Raw genomic sequence first — 18,199 nt, forward strand, 5'->3', positions numbered from 1 at the left:
GTAGACTGCATACTTCACCCTACTGATGTTGGTTACTTTACCTCCATACTTGCTGGCACACCTCTTCTTCCACAGATCCATCAGATGAACATCTGAGTAGGTTGTAGCAGCAGTTTGTGGGCTGCATTTTTTGAATTTGTTGTCCACCATTGTTGTAGCAACAGCTGCAGTGAGGAATGGTCTGGTTGTAGGCTTGAACTTCCTGCAAAATAACTCCATTCCATGGCTGCAAATTGCCCTGAATTGAATGTGTGTTCTGTGTTGTCCATTCCTGCTCTATCAAGACAACAAAAACAATGTGATGGGTCAATGCCAAAGCTAGTCAATCTTTCATTAGTAGGGAGTTTACCAAAAAGGGTTCTCAGTTATAAAAAAAGAAAAGTTAAAAGGAAGATTCTTATGCCATCGGAACGAATTGAATTAGTTCTTGACTCTTTTATCAGTGATTTCCTCCCAAGCTGAAGAACAACTGAAGCTCCCATGATTGTTGAGTTTCCACACTGCCCTGTCTGGAATGTATTTCTGTGGAGATATCTCTTTTGCCAATATGTTGGAGAACTAGCTGGATGGTACATGCCCTATCAGCTTTCTCCAACTCCACTTCCCTTCTCACAAAAATTAGGGTTAAGGATAGGGTAGGGTTAGGGTTAGTTTTTATGTTTTGGGTTTAGGGTTTATGATTTGAATTCTAATATTATGGTTTAATATTTAATATTAAGGTTTTGGTATTTTAGTTTTTCGGTTTAGGGTTTAGGTCTTAGGGTTAGGTTTAAGGATAGGGTTAGGGTTAGTGTTTCTGTGAGGGATAGAGTTAGGGATAGGGTTTAGGGTTTCTTTTAGGTTTTAGGTTTTGGGGTTTAGAGTTTTTTGTTTAAAATCTATGGTTTAGTGTTTAATATTTGGATTTTCATATTTTGCACTTGGGAATTTTTTGTACTTTCCTTTTCGGACTTGGGGTTTAAGGTTAGTGTTAGGTTATTTTTCTGTTTATGCTTTAGGGATTAAAATTTGAGGTCTAAAGTCTATGGTTTCTTATTTATTGTTTAGGTTTTTGTATTTTGGGATTTTTTCCGTTTTTCATTGCAAAGACCCTTGTGGTGGGTCAGGGGATAAGCAACACCCAAAGACCTTATCATTTATTAAAAACAATGAATTACATGGAGGAGGGCTTATATGTTACCTCCGGTGATATGGTGGGTATATATTTGACTTACCTACTACGGTTAGTCAACTTAAGCTCATTCATAAAGTGTAATCTAAATAGAACTAAGCACCATGAGAGGACTACTCTCATAATACAACGTTTCTAAGAATACATGAATTGCGGAGACTCTCCCTTGACAAGGAAAGTTTAAAAAAGAATAACCTATTCAAACAACTATACTAAAATCCATGGTCAATAACACTCTTGTTATTTCCAGAGGTATAGCAAAATCCAATTGTGAATAAAGCTATAATTTTATGAAACAATATATGGTGTTGTCTCCTATGAAATAATACAACTTCTTCCTAATATTTCTTGTAGATTTCCATCTTCATCTGCTATTTTATTATGGTGCCTATTAAATCTTTTTAATTTTCCTTCGCCTTAATTTTTGCATTCCCATTTTTTCAATATGTAGCTTTTGCTAATTGCTCCAAATAGTTGTTGTGTAGTGTACAAATGTTGTATTATATCATGCTTCTGACTCCATTTAGCTATTAGGTCAGCAGCAACATTAGCTTTCCTATAAACATGTTTGCATTTAAATTTTTTGAGCTTGCTGCTTAGTTTTTAAATTTGTTTGATTGTTTGTCCACATCGCCATGGTATACAAATTGTGTTGATGATCTATTTACTCAATATTTATGAATCTATTTCCAAGATAATATGTTTGTATCTTTGATTAAAAACCAATTGAGTACATACAAGGTGCTTTGATCTCTCCAATATTGTTAGTCCCAAAACAAAGAGGAATAGCAAAAGCATAAAACAATTTACCTTCATGATTACGTAATATTACACCTCCCCTTACATTACCAAGATTGTGTAGTGCATTTCAGTAAGTGTTTAATTTTTAAATACCTACTACAGGCTTTTCCAAGCATACCTTTATTACCTTTAACTAGTGCTGGCGGTGATCAACAAATTTGATCAAACGGTCCAAGATAGGCTGCCATGGTATGGTAGGAAAAGCTAATGTTAAAACCTGCATGATATCCTTAAAAATGCATATTGAACTCGTTGTATACTCTCTTTTTTGCCCCCATATTTTACATCACACTGTATTTTCACAAATTCAATAAAATAAAATAACGTAAAATTTGAAAAAATCATTTTTGTATCTAAGTGTGAATTGGCAGACTTCTCAAATGTAGTAGCAAACTTTTCTGATTAGTAGTACAATGTTTTGTTCCAATCTTTTCTGCATGACTTTTAAAAATATAGTTAGGAATATTACAAGAAATTAATATGTGATATCATCTTTTTCTTTTACTGTGACAACAATAACAATCTGAAGCAGCTCTTCTAAATTTTAGAAGGAATTCATTTGTTGGTAATTTAACCCTTAAAGTTCTCCAAATAAAGAAAGATACTCTAAAAAGAATATTCTTGTGCCAAACAATTTTGTTAATCAGATAGTTAGCATTTTTCTTCCTAATTTTTCCTAGGCAGAAGCTACTGTAAACTGTCCATTTATCTCAGCAATCCAGATGTCAATGTCATTAATTCACTCCTTATTTTTTATATTGGTATTAAGCATAATAGGCATAAAAAATGGAGGAACATGTTCGTAACATCCCTCTCTCTTCCACTTACCAAATTCTAAAAAATTTGATACCAAAACATTTTTTCAAACTTGACACATTGTCACAACACTTAGATAATGCTCCATCTCCTATCCAGTTATCCTACCAGAAACTACATGTCCCAGAATCAATATTTCAGATACTATGGGTTTCAGCTTCTTGTCGATTGCAAGTAAGATATCTCCAAACAAATCATTCCCCGTATCATATTTCATAGAAACAGGATGAGCTCTTTCATAGTACTTTGGTTTTAAAAATATACCCCACAAAGATTGTTTAGTTCTAAAATTGCATCATTGTTTATAGTTAAAAGATTTGCAAATATGATCTAAAAGTCTTACACTTATGCCTCCTTTAATAGTAGGATATGCCAAAGTTCCCACAAAGCCCAATGGTACTTCTTTCCTTCTTTATAACTACCCTAAATGAAATCAACAATGACTCTTTTAATGTAATTGAGAGTAGTATTAGGAGGTGATAAAGATTCTGATGTGTGGATAGAATCTTTGATTGCCAACCTGTAATTCTTTTTATCAACTTATGTACTAAACCAGAATAACATATGATTCCTTCACCCGCAATGTATAAAGGGAATCCTAAATATATAATAGGGCTATGTTTCATACTAAAACCAGTTTCCTGCTTTATAATGTCTATAATATATTTCTTAGTATTTGTAGTTGCCATGAAGAACTTTTATCCTTGGTCAACTGTTGATCAGACACCATTTCATAATCAACTATAGTTTTCTTGATTAATTTTAATGAACTTCTAATAGTTGAAGTAAATATGATTATATCATATGCAAAACTTAAATGATTAATTTTTCGCCGCCCTCGACCCTCCATGTGAAAACCCCTATTCAGTTGATTTTGATAAACAAGATTGACTTGTGTCGATAAAATTTCACATCCAAAAATAAATAGGACTGAAGACAAAGGATCCCCTTGTTTATGACCTCTAGTTGTCTGAAAAAAACCTTATCTTTTGTCGTAAATGACTATGAAATATCAATTATTACTCATGATTTTTTATACTCTATCAATGAATAATTCCCCGAAACCCATCTTCCTCAATACTAAACATGTATAATCCCATGAAACACTTTCATAAGCTTTGACCATATCAACCTTGATAACAACATTATCGCCCTCTTTGGGAAGTTTAATACCATGAATAATCTCCTGAGACAACATCATATTTACAAATATACTCCTACCCTTTACAAACAAGATTGGTTTTTGAAATTATTGTAGGATGAATAGGAGACAATATAGTACTCATAATCTTGGAAATGATCTTGTAAATAAAATTACTAATACTAATAAGATGAAATCCTTAATCTTGTTAGGATGATCAACTTTATGGAGAAGGATTAGACACACAAGAGTCATATATTTAGGCATATCATAACAATTAAAAAAGAATGTACAACAATAATAAGATCTTCTTTAATGATATCAAAACAAGCTTGATAAAATTTGCCCCCAATACTATCTGGACCAAGAGCAGAATGTGGATTCATTTTTATTACTACAGTTCTCAATTCATCCAAAGTAGGTATACTTTCCAACATTGAGTTTTGATAAAAATTAATTATATTAGGAATACACAGTAAAATATCCTCCCTCATTTTCTGTACTTTACTTGTTCAAATATTTTGATAATACTCACACGCTTCTCTGGCTATATTGTAATCCCCTTGTATCCACTTACAACTGTTAGTCATTATTTTATGTGTAAACTTTATTTTTTTCCTCATTACTGCATGAAAGTATTTTGAATTTGCATCTTCTTCTTTTTATCAATGAAGTTATGTTTCTTTTTGAAGTATTGACACTCAAGTTTCAAGTACCTTATATATTGTCCATTAGTAGCATGCTAGTTCTCTCTATTCTCCGTACTATTATCATTAAGAATAGTCTCTTCATCACTCCTAACTAACTTTTCATGATGCTTGACTGTTGCAAAAATATCACCATATTCTTTCCTTTACCAATTCCTTAAAGTTGTTGTTAATCTCCTAATTTTTATACGTAAAATGTATATATTATTGCTAACAACCTTTATTTTCCAACATTTCTCTATAGTATGTAAAAATGAAGAATTCTAAATCGAACAGTTAAGCAACTTAAAATATTTAATCACAAATACCTCTTTATCACTCCTTTCCATATGTAAAGGACAATGATTAGATCCTACTTAATGAAGATTAAATATATTAGTCTGAGGCATCTTCTCTAATGACTTATCATTTACCAAACCCCTATCAAGCCTCTTACGAATTTTAGCTCCATCTTCTCTGTGATTGCACCAAGTATATGGTTTCCCATTGTACCAATATCTACCAAACCATAAGATTCAACATGTTAATGAATTTAAAACGTTTATTCATGTTGTAGTCTCTACCCCCCAACATTTCTTGAGTAGATGACATGACATTAAAATCACCAATTATACACCAAGGATGAATTGTTTCACACAACTTTAAAATACTATCTCATAATGGTCTCCCCAAGTGGTCCTTACATTTAGCATACACATATGCTAAAATAGTTTTTTCACTATAATACACATGATTTATTTCACAAGTAATGTGTTGTTGATCGATTTCCACCACATTACATTTCACATCACTCGACCAAAATAACCATATTTTAATATTAGAATTACCATGACAATTATCCATAAGAAGTTGCATGCTATATGAATCCATTTTCAGATGGATTTGCAAAAGGTTCTAAGATAGAAATCATAGACAAATTTATGATTTTTCATAAGACTTATAAACCTTTCCAGAGAACCATGGGTGTGGATACTCCTAGCATTCTAGCATATAATTTTTATCGTGATAAACCTCCACTCCTAGCTGTAGTATTTGGTTTAGTAGTACTAGCATTTTTAATTTGCTTTGAAACTTTTCGCCCCCTTGTTGACAATCCTTTCTTCCTAGTAACCTCTCTAACCTCCTCTACAATAAAATTTTGAAGCGTAGGTCCTTGTTGATAATGATGTTCCATACTAATTTCCTCCCTTGTTTCTATACCCTCTAAAGATTGACTATCTTCATCATACTCATCCTCAATAATCAGGTGCCCCATATTCATCAAAATAAACATCCTTACCTTGTTGGTGAGCTATAGAATCATTCCCTATTTCGGTCTGAATGTTTTTCTTTTTAATTTCTTTTTTTAATTACTCAAAAGGTTCTTTGATTTTTTTGTATTAATTTTATCAGGAGGTTCCCTATGTTCAACATTAAATTGTTTAATAGTCCCCTCTTCATCAATCTTATTAAAATATTCTTTACCTTTTGACAGTCTTTGCTAATTATGCCTAGGTCTCTCCTGCCAACTTCTAACCTCACCTATAACAACTACTCCAAAAGATGAAATATTACCATTATTTAGGTGTTTAGGGAGGGGGTGCATTGAGTCAATTCCTGGTCAATTTATGACAACATTTTGATGATCATCTTGTTCTGTATATTATTTAAAATCCTTTCTATTTACCTGACCTTCCATCCTTTGTCGCCTACTGCTTTGCTTCCTGTTAACATTGCATCCTTCAATAGGAGCTGGCGCTTTATTTTTCTGTTATTGGTTGTTAACATGTGTTATAATCTGATGCCTTTGTTCCTGTGGATGTTCTTTCTGTTTCCCCCTTTCCGCTAAAGTTTTTGTACCTTTTGCACTTCCAAATCAATATAAGTATTTTTTGTAGGAATAGAAACTATAAATTTTTGTTTCTGCTGATGTTGAACTACTACCCTGTCTGTGTTGAATTTTTCCTGTTGTTTGTTATTATTACTCCTCCTCCGTGTCTGCAAGTCAGCTTGCTGCATGTGGTGTTGGTTTGTTTTATCTTGATACTTTTGTTGATTTAAATCCAACTCCCTTCTTCCTGTTTCTATGATATCCGATATCTCCAATTCTTTATGAACATTGTGAACATTATCTTTCTTGGGCTTATTTTTATCCAATTCTTTCCATTTTTTATTTTCTTCATCTATTTGTGTAATGATACAGCCAGCCTCTTTATGACCTTGATGTTTACAGCAAAAAAACTATTCAGGGATACTATCATACTCTATTTTTGTCACCTTCCATCTGTAATATCATCCCCAATATAACCCATCCAAAAGATAGGAGGTCTATTTTAAGTGAGATATACTTGTACCTTAACACAATCTTTACTTCCCCAAGTTTTGTTTATAGAAGCTGAATCTAAATACTTTTCCAATAGAAGATATTAAACTAGTAATAAAGTCCTTATTAAAACAATGCCAATGTAATTCGGGAAGAGAAATCCAAATTTAAACTAATGGAGATTCTTCATACGGTTTAAAGTTAGGAGTCATTTATTGAATCCGCATAACCTGTCCATCTATGGTAATCCTTTGTTTAGTCAAAACTATATTGCAATCTAATTCATTATAATGTTTTATAAAAACATATTTTGAATTAAAGTGTGCAATCTTAACTCCCCCTGATAATTGAGTCTGAAGTATAAAGTTCTTCCTAATAAATTCAACTCTAGGCATAGTATAAACAAATTTTCCAATAAAAATGAATTTAAAAGAAGATGCTAAATCCTTAATTACTTCATCTTTCATATATAGAACAACAGGTAGCCCCTGTTTAGTCGTGATTTTTTGTTTAGTTTATTTGATACTAACACTACTCTTAGCCTGATTTTATCATCAGCTATCTTCATTTGTTTGAATTAAAGCGTAAGGTAAATATTCTAGTACTTGATGTTTGTTATGAAAATTATTAGCATTTCTTGAAGATAGATCAGTTTTCCAGTAGGAACTTTAGGAAAAGGATGATACAAGTTTCTTGAAATCATTGGAAAATTTGATTATTAATATAATTCTTAATGCCTACCATATTTATTATTAATCCTATCAATTTCCTTCATTTTTTTATAGTTATTATAAGTAAAAGTAGTTTGGGTTATGTTACCTTGTATTGTACATTTGCAGATCTATTGTTGTGCAAACAAGACTTAGAAGACTCACCAACCTGCCTATCCACTGAAGAATGAATGACTTATTTCGAACCTTTATTTCTACCTGCAGTATCTCGATGGAAATCATTTGTTTCTTCTCTCCAATATCTCGAATATGTGGAAACATTTGCAGGTTGTTAAGACTCAAGATTTCCTTCATTTTCCTTGTTTGAATTGTCCATACGTTGTTGTTGCTAGGAAAAGCAATTTTCGTTTTCAAGATTCCTCCTCTGCAATTCAAAAAGTTTACCACAAGTTTTTGAACATACAATTCATTGTTTTTGTTGGACAATTAGATTTTCTTGTTTATAAATCCTCATCCGCATTTCGACATGCTTACCAGCCTTTCTCGATTCAATATTTTGAGTTCCCATAACCTCAAAAATTTGTTGGTTTTGTTCATCAAGAATTGGGGAAGGTTCGCCAATACTGTATCATTTTCGAATTCCCTCCTATTGTGATCGACTATGAGCAATATTTTTATGCTATTTTTTCACCTCCATATCCTGTGAGTTGTGCATTCTACACCTAGCCTGCATATCTAACATCAGAATTTAACCTTTGTTAACACTAATTTGTTGACCCATTTCATAAATGCGACGTGATTCTTCCAATTGCGCCTCTGCCATAGCAGTATGGATCGCCTCTTCTCTCAATTATGAAGAGGTGGATAATGATTCTTGATTCACTTCATGTATTGAAGATTGAACATTAGGATTTCACACCAGTGTAGATGGATTTGTGATCCTAAATAGATCATCTACTAGTACTCGTGTCAACACAAAACTCAAAAATATCTTGAACAAATTAACAGAGTGGCTAATTTTTGCAGGGTTCCTTGAGAGAATTCTAGAGTGAATTTTAGAGAGAGAAAAAATTTCAACAATTAGAAATTGGTGCATTTTTGGCGTAAGGTTTCAGGTTTATTCTTTATGGTTAGGGTTAGGATTAAGGTTAGGGTTAGGGTTACAGTTAGGATTTTGGATTTTTTAGGTTTTGATTTTTATGGCTTAGGATTTGTGATACAATATCAATTGTTTAGTCTTCAATGTTTGGGTATTTGTTCTTTGGGCTTGGGATTTAGGGTTCATGGTAGGGTTACAGGTAGGGTTAATGTAACGGTTAGGGTTAGGATAATGGTTGTTAGTTTAGGATATGGGTTTAAGGATTAGACTTGTATTATCTATAATTTAGTGTTTAATATTAGGAATTTTGTATTTTTGGCTTGGGGTTTTTGGTTAATGGTTTAGTGTTAGTGTCAGGTTTAATATTAGGGTTAGGATTATGGTTTAAGTTTTTATGAGGTTTTAGGGTTTCTTGTTTTGGATTTGAGGTTTAAAATCTATGGTTTAGTGTTTAATGTTTGGGTTTTTGTATTTTGGACTTTGGTTTTTATTTTGGAATTTGGGTTTTGTGTTTTGTGTTTAGGGTTAGGAATAGGGTCAAGGTGTAAAGGTTTTTTAGTTTTATGGTTCAGGATTTAGTATTGAGATTTAAAATCAATGGTTTTGTATTTAATATTTAGGTTTTGGTATTTTGGGTGTACGATTTTTGGTTTATGGTTTAATGTTATGGTTAGGTTTAAAGTTAGGTTTAGGGGTAAGGGTAGGGTTTTGGTGTTTTAATGTTTTTGGGTTTAGGTTATACAATTTGAGGTTTACTATAAATGGTTTTGTATTAATGGATGGCTTTAGGCTTTTTTGATTTTGTGTTTAGGGTTTAGGGTGTTGGTTTATGGTTAAAGATACAGTTAGGATTATGGTTTGTGTTAGGGATAAGTTAGGGTTACGGTGTAGGTTTTTTTTAGGTTTTAGGTTTTGGGTTTTAGGATTTTTTGTATAAAATATATGGTTTTTTGTTTTATGTATTGGTTTTCATATTTTGTACTTATATATTTTTTTTAACTTATATTTTAGGGTTTAGGGTATAATGTTGGGGTTAGTGTTATGATTAGTGTAGGGTTGTAGGTTTTATTCTAGGTTTATGGTTAAAGGTTTAGCATTTAAGGTGAAAAATCTATGGTTTAGTATTTAATATTTGTGTTTTGTATTTTGGGCTTAGGGCTTCGAGTTTAGTGTTTACAGTTAGGGTTAGGGTTAACGATAGGGTTAGGGTTACGGTTTTTTTTTATTTTTTCAGTTAAGGATTTAGGATTTTAGTTGTAATAACTAGTGTTTAATGCTTAATGTTAGTGTCACGACCCAAATCGGAGCCGCGACTTGCACCCACACTTACCCTCCTATGTGAGAGAACCAACCAATCTAAATCTTAACATTTCAAGGTAATATAAACATAAAGTAATGCGGAAGACTTAAACTCATTAATAAAATCAATAACTATTATTATTCCCAAAATCTGGAAGTCATCATCACAAGAACATCTATTATAAAATTACTAAACTAAGAGTATTCTAAGAAGCTAAAAATACATAAGAAGCTAGTCCATGCCGGAAGTTCAAGGCATCAAGACTTGGAGAAGAAGATCCAGTCCAAGCTAGAAGCATTAGCTCACCCTGAATTTCTGATGTAGTAAGACTGGCTTGAGTTACTGTTGAGTCGAAGATGACGGCACGTTTGCTGCACTCCACAAATAAACAAGAAGAAAATAATAAAAGTAGGGGTCAGTACAAAACACGGGTACTGAGTAGATATCATCGGCCAACTCAAAATAGAAAACAGTATGTATTAAGCAATATCATAAAATCAACTAATATCCTTAGCATGCAGCATTTACAGTTACCATAACCCTTGGTTACAACACCAAGCACATCAATGAGGACTCACACCTCCTCATCATACTCATTTGGGAATTTAGTTCATTAGATTGGATATATTAACATATTTCAAGATTCATTATCTTTATTCCCCTCGTGTCGGTACGTGACACTCCGCTCCTCAATATACTATCCTGGTGTCGGAACGTGATACTCCGATCCTCATTCTATCCTGGTACCGGAACGTGGCACCCGATCCATATTCTATCCTGGTGTCGGAACGTGACACTCCGATCCTCATTCTATCCTGGTACCGGAACGTGGCACCCGATCCATATTCTATCCTGGTGTCGGAACGTGACACTCCGATCCTCATATACTATGCTGGTACCGGAACGTGGCACCCGATCAATATTCTATCCTGGTGTCGGAACGTGACACCCGATCCATATTCTATCCTGGTACCGGAACGTGGCACCCGATCTATATTCTATCCTGGTGTCGGAACATGACACCCGATCCATATTCTATCCTTGTACCGGAACGTTGCACCCGATCCATATTCTATCCTGGTGTCGGAACATGACACCCGATCCATATTCTATCCTGGTACCGGAACGTGGCACCCGATCTCCTAATCTCACCACTTTCGTTCATCAAGCCTTCTTTTATACCAAGGCATCATCATTTACAAAGTATATTAGGGTTTCATTTCAAGATTTGGGATTCAATAGCTTCATCATGCTTATTTATTCACAATTACATAATCACATCATTCATGCAAGCATACAATTAATCATATAGAAGGTTTACAATACTACTAACACATATCATTAGCTATTAAGAGTTTACTACAAATAGCATGAAAACCATAACCTACCTCCACTGAAGAATTGAATCAAGCAAGAATTTTCCCAAAGCTTTGTTTCTCCCTTCTCGTTCGAGTCTCTCTCTCTCTCTCTTGTTCTTTCTATTTTCTTTATTCAAACCCTCTTTCTTTTACCCTAATTAGTATATAATTAAGAATAAAAGATGGAAATAATACCCCACTAATTAACTTAGGGTTACCTCTTTTAACCCCTCAAGAATTTTAGTTATTAATATAACCCCACGAAATCTATAATTAAGGAAAGAATAGTCCAAAAACGTCCCTTAAAACTTCACAAGAAATCCGACTCTTCCTGGGATTCGCGCAACCTGTGACAAACCGTCGTGCCTCCGACGGTCCGTCCTGCAGGTCATCGCAAAGTTCAGAGAATGGATTTTCACTGAAGTCTCCGTGAAAGTCCGTCATGCCAGTGACGGTCCGTCCTGCCATTCCGTCACGAAGTTCAGAGAGTCGATTTTCAGTACCCAATTTCAGATTTTCTAAGTGTTTTGAAACGAGACCCTACGACGGTCTGTCGTGCCCTTGACGGTCCGTCGTGGGGTCCGTCGCTTCTGCCAGTTTTTCCAGAATTGAAGTTTGTTGCTCAAAACGACTAAACAGGTCGTTACAATAGATACCAATTTACCCATCGTTTATCCCCGAATGATCAAAAGAAGGAAAACAAGGGCGAAAAGGAGTACCTAAATCTGTAAACAGATGTGGGTATTTTTCTTGCATATCCACCTCCTTCTCCCAAGTGGCTTCTTCAACGGGTCGATTCTTCCATTGCACCTTGATGGATGCAATCTCTCTTGACCTCAACTTGCGAACTTCTCTATCTAAAATAGCAACAGGCTCCTCCTCATAAGACAAGTTCTCATCAACCAAAATTGAATCCCAATGGATGATGTAGTTTCCATTCCCATGGTATCTTTTCAACATCGACACATGGAATACCGGATGCACTCCGGACAGCCCTGGAGGCAAGGCTAACTCATAAGCCACCTCTCCTACTCGCTTAAGTACTTCAAATGGTCCAATGTACCTTGGACTTAGTTTACCCCTTTTACCAAACCGCATCACCCCTTTCAGTGGTGAAACTTTCAACAAGACTTGTTCACCCTCCATGAACTCTAAGTCTCTAACCTTTCGATCTGCATATTCTTTTTTTCTACTTTGCGCCGCTAGAAGCTTTTCTTGAATAGACTTCACTTTTTCTATCGAATCCCTCAAAAGGTAAGTACCCCAAGGTCTAACCTCAAATGCGTCAAACCAACCAATGGGAGACCTACATCTCCTACCATATAATGCTTCGAATGGAGCCATATCAATGCTTGAGTGATAGCTATTATTGTATGAAAACTCCGCTAAGGGTAGGAAGCTATCCCAATGACCACCAAACTCTATACACACGCACGAAGCATATCCTCCAAAACTTGAATCGTTCGCTCAGACTGACCATCGGTCTGAGGATGGAACGCAGTACTAAGGTCCAACCTAGTACCCAATTCCGCATGCAATGTTTTCCAAAACTTAGAAGTAAACTGCGTACCTCTATCTGATATGTTGGATAGTGGAACCCCATGCAATCGCACCACTTCCGAGATGTAAAGTTTGGCTAACTTTTCTGCATTGTAAGTCACCTTGACCGGAATGAAATGAGAAGATTTAGTTAACCTATCAACAATCACCCAAATGGAGTCATACTTAACCATTGTCTTCGAAAGACCAACCACAAAATCCATTGCAATTCTTTCCCACTTCCATTCCGGAATGGGCATTCACTGAAGTGTTCCTCCGGGCCTTTGGTGTTCATACTTTACTTGTTGACAGTTTGGACATTTGGCAATAAAATCCACAATGTCACGCTTCATTCTACTCCACCAAAAGTGTTGCTTTAGGTCACGATACATCTTGGTTGCGCCTGGATGTATAGAATACCTTGAACTATGAGCCTCTGTCAGAATAGTGTTGATCAAACTATCGATGCGGGGTACACATACTTTTCCCTTGATCCTCAAAACACCTTCCTCATCAATTTGTGCTTCCTTAGCCTCTCCTTGCAATACCTTATCTTGAATTCTGCGCAGTTTCTCATCATCAGACTGTCTTCCCTTAATCTTGTCAAGAAAGGAAGATCTTTCTTCAACAGAAGCCAAGAACCCTCCCTTCTCATTTACTTCTAATCTTATCAAGTCATTAGCTAGAGTCTGAACCTCTCTAGCCAATGGGCGTCTAGAAGCTTGCACGTGAGCTAGACTTCCCATGCTTCCCGCCTTTCTACTTAAAGCATCCGCTACAACATTCGCCTTTCCTGGATGATACAAGATAGTGATATCGTAGTCCTTTAGTAACTCCATCCATCTCCTCTGTCTTAAGTTCAAATCTTTCTGAATAAACACATACTGTATGCTAGGATGATCCGTATAGATCTCACACTTAACCCCATATAAATAGTGTCTCCATTGCTTTAATGCAAACACCACCACAACCAATTCCAAATCGTGGGTCGGATAGTTACGTTCATGCACCTTTAGTTGCCTTGAAGCATAAGCAATCACACTCTTCTCTTGCATTAGTACTGCACCCAAACCAGAATAGGATGCATCACAATAAACAATGAAGTTCTTACCCTTTACTGGTAAGGATAGGTGCGGTAGTCAACAATGTCATGAGCTTCTGAAAGCTTTCCTCACATTCGTCTGACCATACAAATGGAACATTCTTCTTAGTCAACTTCGTCAATTGGAGAGCAATAGAAGAGAATCCCTTGACAAATCGACGGTAGTAGCTAGCTAACCCAACAAAGCTCCTTATTTCTGACACATTAGTAGGTCTTACCCAATTCTTCACTGTCTCAATCTTAGAAGGATCCACCATCACTCCATCCTTAGAAACTACGTGTCCCAAGAAGGACACTGCATCTAGCCAAAACTCACACTTAGAGAACTTGGCATAAAGCTTTTTCTCCCTCAACATTTCCAATACCATTCTCAAATGCTCTTCATGTTCTTTCTTGCTCTTTGAGTATACCAATATATCATCAATAAATACTATCACAAAGAGGTTAAAATATGGCTTAAAAATACAATTCATCAAGCTCATGAACGGAGCAGGGGCATTCGTAAGACCAAAAGACATCACTACAAATTCGTAATGCCCATACCTCGTTCGAAAAGCAGTCTTTGGCACATCCGTTGCCCGTATTTTCAACTGATGATAACCGGATCTCAAGTCAATCTTAGAGAAGACACAAGCACCTTGTAACTGATCGAACAAGTCATCAATGCGAGGAAAGGGATACTTGTTCTTTATGGTTACCATGTTTAGTTGTCTATAGTATATACACATTCGAAAACTCCCATCCTTCTTCTTCACAAACAAAACCGGAGCACCCCAAGGAGATGCACTTGGTCTAATAAAGCCTTTGTTTAACAACTCTTGAAGTTGGGCTTTTAACTCTCTTAACTCCGCGGGAGCCATTCTATAAGGGGGTATAGAAATGGGGCGAGTACCCGGTTCAAGATCGATACAGATGTCAATATCCCTATTTGGTGGCATACCTGGAAGATCTGCAGGGAACACATCCAGAAACTCACGGACTACTGAAACCGACTCAATCGAAGGCACTTGGGTAGTGTCATCCTTGAGATGTGCCAAGAAAGCTAAACACCCTTTACTAACCATTTTCTTAGCACGAAGAAAGGAGATGATACGCACCGGATTGGAAGTGTAGTAACCCTTCCACACTAACGGATCTGTCCCAGGCTTGGCTAACGTCACCATTTTAGCATTACAATCCAAGATCGCAAATTGCAGAGAAAGCCAAGTCATACCCAGAATTACATCAAAATCATCCATTTCTAAGATAACCAAATCTACATAAGTGTTGCTCCCCACAAAGTTCACCAAACAAGACCTATACACCTTTTCAACTACCACAGACTCACCCACCGGAGTAGAAACACGAATAGGCATATCAAGTAATTCACAATGTAAAGTTAGACCATTAGCAAATGAGGAAGATACATAAGAAAATGTGGATCCAGGATCAAACAATATAGAAGCCATGCAATCACAAACCAAAAGATTACCTGTGATGACAGCATCATATGCCTCCGCTTCAGATCGCCCAGAGAAAGCGTAACAATGGGCCCTATCGTTCATCTGTCCGTTGCCCCTACCTTGTTGTGATGTAGTGGCTCCAGTTTGCCCATTACCTCGGCCGTTTTGGTGACCACCAATTCCTCGACCACCACGTCCTCCAGAATAACGGCCTCTGCCATGACCACCTCTACCTCTAACATTTGGAGGTCTGTAACTCTGTTTTGGTCAATATCTCTTAATATGTACAATCTCCCCACATCCATAGCACTCTCTGGGTTTATGCATAGGTCTCTTAGAGAAGTGTTGACCGGTCGGAGGTGGACCCCCAACTACAGTCTGTAGTGAAGACTGAATTGGTCGGACTGAGTAACTTCCCGAACCCTGTCCTTTAGTGTAAGCACCATTAAACTCACCTCCCTTTCGAAACCTTTTTGATGTTGATGTTGTGGTGAAGTCGTCTGGCTTCACTCCTTCCACTTCTATCACAAAGTCTACCACTTCTTGGAAGGATTTTGCCGTTGCCGCTATCTGTAAGGCCAAAATCCGCAATTCTGACCTCAACCCCTTCATGAACCGGAGAATCCGCTCTTGAGGACTGAAACAGAGTTGAGTGGCATATCTGGATAGTGCACGAAACTTATCCTCATAAGCATTAACCGACATCCTACCTTGCTCTAGGCTCAAGAACCCATCCCTTTTCCTATCCCTCAAAGTCCGGGGGATATACTTCTCCATAAACAAACTAGAGAATGAGGCCCAAGTCGTAGGTGGTGCCTCTATTGGTTGACACTCGATATGTGACCGCCACCACATTTTGGCTCTCCCGTGAAACTGATAAGTCACAAACTCCACACCAAACCGTTCTTCTATAGCCATCTTGTGTAGTAGCTCGTGACAGTAACCCAGAAAATCATAAGCATCCCCCGATTCAGCACCCTTGAAGACCGGAGGTTTCAATTTCAAGAACTTACTGAAAAGTTCATGCTGATAATTTGTCATTATAGGCCCAGTAGTAAGACGTGGAAATGTGCCCATGTCCAATGGAACATCCATGCGGGGAGCCATAGTAGCCGCATGTTGTACTTCTGAAACCGGAGGTGTTGGCGCAGAAAACACTGGAGGGGCCTGACCCTGATCAGACAACCCACTAAGATAAGCGATAACCTGATTGATCATCTCTGGGGTAGGTTGGGGTGGCATTTCCTCATTTTGCACTTGTTCAGTTTCCCCATCCTCCCCTTCTATTATTACTTCCTCAGTCGGTGGAGGAGTCACTGCCCTAGTATCAGATGGGCTAGGTGTTCGTCCTCTTCCCCAAGAGGACGTCCTCCCACGACCTCTTCCACAGCCCCTCGCCGCTGTTCTTCCTCAAGCCACAGCCCCAGTGGCTGGCTCAGTTGTTTCTTGTCTGGCCGGTGTTGGTGTTGGCGTAGTCGTTGTTCTAGTTCTAACCATCTGCGAAAGAGAGTGAAGATGGTCAGATACCAATTCGTATCACCTAGATACAAATTGGACTCAAGTAGTAGCACGAAAGAAAGAATGAATGAGTGAAATTTTTCCTAAAGTCTTATAGCCTCTCAAGGAAAAGTGAAGGCGTCCCCCTACCATTCCTTAAGACTCAACTAGACCTGTTCTTGTGTGATGAGACAAACGAACCTAATGCTCTGATACCAAGTTTGTCACGACCCAAATCCGGGCCGCGACTGGCACCCACACTTACCCTCCTATGTGAGGGAACCAACCAATCTAAACCTTATCATTTCAATGTAATAGCAACAGAAAGTAATGCGGAAGACTTAAACTCATTAATAAAATCAATAGCTATTATTATCCCCAAAATCTGGAAGACATCATCACAAGAAAATCTACTTTAAACTACTAATTCTAAGAGTTTCTAAGAAGCTAAAAATACATAAGAAGCTAGTCCATGCCGGAAGTTCAAGGCATCAAGACATGAAGGAGAAGATCCAGTCCAAGCTAGAAGCGTTAGCTCACCCTGAAGATCCGGTGTGATGAAGACTGGCTTGAGTTACTGTTGAGTCGAAGATGACGGCACGTTTGCTGCACTCCACAAATAACAAGAAGAAAAACATAAAAGTAGGGATCAGTACAAAACACGGGTACTGAGTAGATATCATCGGCCAACTTAAAATAGAAAACATTATGTATTAAGCAATATCATAAAATCAACTAATATCCTTAGCATGCAGCATTTACAGTTACCATAACCCTTGGTTACAACACCAAGCACATCAATGAGGACTCACACCTCCTCATCATACTCATTTAGGAATTTAGTTCATTAGATTGGATATATTAACATATTTCAAGATTCATTATCTTTATTCCCCTCGTGTCGGTACGTGACACTCCGCTCCTCAATATACTATCCTTGTGTCGGAACGTGACACTCCGATCCTCATTATATCCTGGTACCGGAACGTGGCACCCGATCCATATTCTATCCTTGTGTCGGAACGTGACACTCCGATCCTCATATACTATCCTCGTACAGGAACGTGGCACCCGATCCATATTTTATCCTGGTGTCGGAACGTGACACCCGATCCATATTCTATCCTGGTACCGGAACGTGGCATCCAATCCATATTCTATCCTGGTGTCGGAACGTGACACCCGATCCATATTCTATCCTGGTACCAGAACGTGGCACCAGATCCATATTCTATCCTGGTGTCGGAACGTGA

This window comes from Solanum lycopersicum, chromosome 10 (genome assembly GCF_036512215.1).
Source record: "Solanum lycopersicum chromosome 10, SLM_r2.1".
NCBI classification, from domain to species: domain Eukaryota; kingdom Viridiplantae; phylum Streptophyta; class Magnoliopsida; order Solanales; family Solanaceae; genus Solanum; species Solanum lycopersicum.